Below are 3819 nucleotides of genomic sequence, written 5' to 3'. Positions count from 1 at the left end.
AGGATGTTCCAAAACTTTGTATGTCTCTCAGGTCCTCATTTCCTCACCTCCAATCTCAGCAGAAGACTTCTGTTCCTTACAGATGTGACTTATTTGCTAGATGGAAGTTGGTTATAAGGGTAATTTTGAAGCTGTCAGAAACTTTGAAGATACAGCGCTCCCTCCTTATCCTTAGGGAATATGTTCTAAGACCCCCTGTGGATGCCTGAAACCATGAATAGTACTGAAACCATCTATATACTATGCTTCCTATATACACATACCTCTGATAAAGTTTAATTTACAAATTAGGCACAGTAAGAAATTAACAATAATAACCAATAGTAGAATAAAACAATTACTTCTGCTCTTGGTGGCCAGGCCACTGCCATCTTTCCCCTCGCTGAGATACTACCAGGTAAAGTTCTACCCTAACAGGACTCTTCGTATCTCAGGAATCTGTACATCTCCAGAAATAGGAAGAAAAAATGACCACATTCAAGGAGGCAGTGATGTTCAGAGACATGGCTGTGGTCTTCACCAAGGAGGAACTAGGGCTGCTGGACTCTGCCCAGAGGAAGCTGTACTGGGACACGATGCTGGAGAACTTCAGGAAACTGCTCTCAGTGGGGCATCAACTCTTCAACAAGATGTGGTCAACTTAGTAAGAGAAGAAAAGTTTTATGTGAAGATAGCAACACAAAGAAAAGAGAATTCAGCTAACTAAAAGGCTTCAGTTTTCAATCTGAAAAACTAATGTGAAAGCTCAATTTATGTCCATCCAAAGTTTTTTCACACTCTGTTTTAAAAGAGACAGTCCAGAGGCCTAAGAAGAAACCATTCAAAAGCCCTCATTTATTCTTTTCACCCCTAGTGATTCTTGCCATCTTTAATTTTCTTGTCAGGAGCATCACCCTTTGTGTACTCCTGTGGGGTGTAGACTTTCAGCTTCACAGCAAAACCACAATTCCTGGTCTCTTTTGTATTTCAGATATCTTCTAAGGTACTGTGTGTATCAACATAAAAAAATAAGATGAACTACATGTATCATGTAGAATTTTCAGGAATACTTTCAATATACAGATAAAAACAATTCTAGGTGCTTGATATATAAGATTGTGAAGAGTTTAGTCAACTACAAAGTTTAGATTGACAGTTTACACAGACCTCCCATAGTTGACACCAAATGCAAATTTGAGGGCTTCCCAAAACTACCTTCAGATTGAATAATTCTCTGGAAGTTCTGGTGGAACTCACTGAATGCTGCTATATTCATGATTAGTGTTTATTACAGGGAAGGATACACCTTACATCAAGCAAGAGAAAAAGCACATGAAAGGGAGCCTAGGGAAGAATGAGATGTAGAACTTCCATTGTCCTTTCTCCGTGGAGTCAAGGATGTGTTACTGTGTTACTCTCCAACATGAAGATGTAAAATTGTACACAGGGTATTGCTAATCTGGGAAGCTCACCTGAGCTTCGGTGTCCAGAGTAATTATTGGAGCTCCATCACATTGCCAGTGTAGATTGAATAGGTTCATACGGTTATTCTCAGTCTGCTGATCCACACTATCAGGTAATTGAAAATCCCATCTGGAATCATATTCTTGGTCCTTCCAGTGTGATCGGCTTCATTCCTAAATCATTGTTATTATGTATCCAATGTGACTGAAGACCCTCAGGAGCTCTCTTCAGACATGGCATTCCACAGTCTTGGAGCTTATCTCTCAGATGTTAAGAGCAAAGGCCAGATCCCTTGTACGGAGGCCAGATCCAGCACAAGGTGGAGACTGTTCCAGAAGCAGGACCACATGAAGAACTTTCCTGCTGGCAAATCTGGCAACAAATTGCAAGTGACTTAACTCGGTATCAAGACTCCATCATAAAGTTCTCAGCTCCCCAGACAAAGTGATTTCCTCAGCCAAGTTGGGGCAGGACTATCTATAACTCAAACAGGCCAGAAACCTTTCCAGGGAAATGAATGTAGAAAATTCTTCAGTGGTGTCTCCAACTTTGATCCTCATCAACAGTTAAACTCAGGAAAGAAGGCTCATACATGTCATGAGTGTGGAAAAAGCTTCTTTTATAACTCAGGACTTTGTATTCATCAGAGATTTCACATGGGAGAAAAAAGCTATAAGTGTGGTAAGGAATTCAGTCAGAGGTCACATCTGCAAACTCATCAGAAAGTCCACACTGTAGATAAACCATTTAAATATGAGCAGTGTGGGAAACGCTTCAGTCGTAGACTTGCACTTAATGTTCATTGCAATTTACACTCAGGAGAGAAATCTTATAAGTGTGAGGAATGTGGGGAGGCCTTGATTCACGCCTACCATCTTCATGACCATCAGAGAGTCCACACTGGGGAAAAACCATTCAAATGTGATATATGTGGTAAGAGCTTCCATAGCAGATCAGCACTTAATAGTCATTGTGTGGTCCACATAGGAGAAAAACTGTACAAATGTGACGAGTGTGGTAAGTGCTTCACTTGGAGCTCACGTCTTCATATCCATAAGAAGGTCCACATGGGACAGAAACTATGCAAATGTGACAAGTGCGGAAAGAGCTTCTTTTCTAGGGCAAATCTTTATTGCTATCAGAGTATCCGCCCAGAAGAGAAACCCTATATTTATAAGGAATGAGGGAAGAGCTTCAGATGGGCTTCACATGTTTTGATACATGAGCGAGTCCACAGTGGAGAAAAGCCACTCAAATGTGAAGAGTGTGGGAAGAGATTTGGTCAGAAAGCACACCTGCAAGCTCATCAAAAAGTCTACACTGGAGAAAAACCATGCAAATGTGAGGAGTGTGGGATGGGCTATAAGACCAGCTTGGATCTTGACATACACCAGAGTGTCCACACAGGAGAGAAACCATATACATTTAGAGAGTGTGGTAAGCACCCCAGTAAGGCCTCAAATCTTAAACTTCATCAGAGAGTCCACACTGGAGAGAAACCATATAAATGTGGTGCGTGTGGTAAGGTCTTCAGTCAAAGTGCACATCTACAGTCTCATCAGAGAGTTCGCACGGGGGAGAAACCTTACAAGTGTGAGATATGTGGTAAGCACTCCAGTTCAAGTTCATATCTTAAAATTCATCACAGAATCCATGGTGCTGATAAAGTTCATCCAGCCTCATAGGAGGGAAAACATTTGTTTCACTAAAGTGAATGTTTGGACTACAGCTCAGCATATCCGGTGATCTCAAGACCACACAAGTGGTGCACTGAGGGCTTCAGTCATAACCTTGACAATTACAGTCATCACTCAAGAGGCAGGCCTTAGAAATAATAATTTGTTCAGGTACTCACAAAACTCTAATGAATGGGTGTTAAATTTCGTGTTCAGTAGAATGTAAGCTCCATGAGGGCAAGGAGTTTGTTTGCTCTGAATTCACACAACCTTAACATTGATCAGCACTTGATATGTGTGCTCAGTACTTGTTTGTTAAATGAACCACAGGGAGAATTGTACAATATTTAAAAATTGCATGTGGAAGAGGAAACCTGCAAAAAATAAACTTAATTCAGAGAAATAAACATGACTTGAAAATAAATAGACAAATAAAACAATTATAACAATATACTGTAAGAAAAGTTACCATAGATCTCAGTAAACTCAGCATACAATTTTTTTCTTTCCTTATTAAGTTAAGAACTTCCACCTTTTCACTTGAAAGAAGCACTTTACGGCTTCTCCTTGGCATAGTGGAATTGCCAGCATCATTGCTCTTATGCTTTGGAGCCATTATCAAGTAAATTAAGGGTTACTTGAACACAAGCACTGTGATACCATAATAGTTGATCTGATGACCCAGACGGCAACTAAGTGA

The 3819-nt window shown here is 40.4% G+C and overlaps 1 pseudogene; it reads left to right on the top strand.

Moving 5' to 3' along the window:
* Positions 1 to 503: 503 nt before the first annotated feature.
* LOC100629905 (zinc finger protein 234-like) lies at positions 504 to 3128 on the top strand (annotated as a pseudogene).
* Positions 3129 to 3819: the final 691 nt, after the last annotated feature.

Source organism: Equus caballus, chromosome 2 (genome assembly GCF_041296265.1).
Source record: "Equus caballus isolate H_3958 breed thoroughbred chromosome 2, TB-T2T, whole genome shotgun sequence".
Taxonomy (NCBI): domain Eukaryota; kingdom Metazoa; phylum Chordata; class Mammalia; order Perissodactyla; family Equidae; genus Equus; species Equus caballus.
The sequence above is the reverse complement of the archived record's forward strand: the minus strand, read 5'-3'. Positions and strand labels throughout refer to the sequence as shown.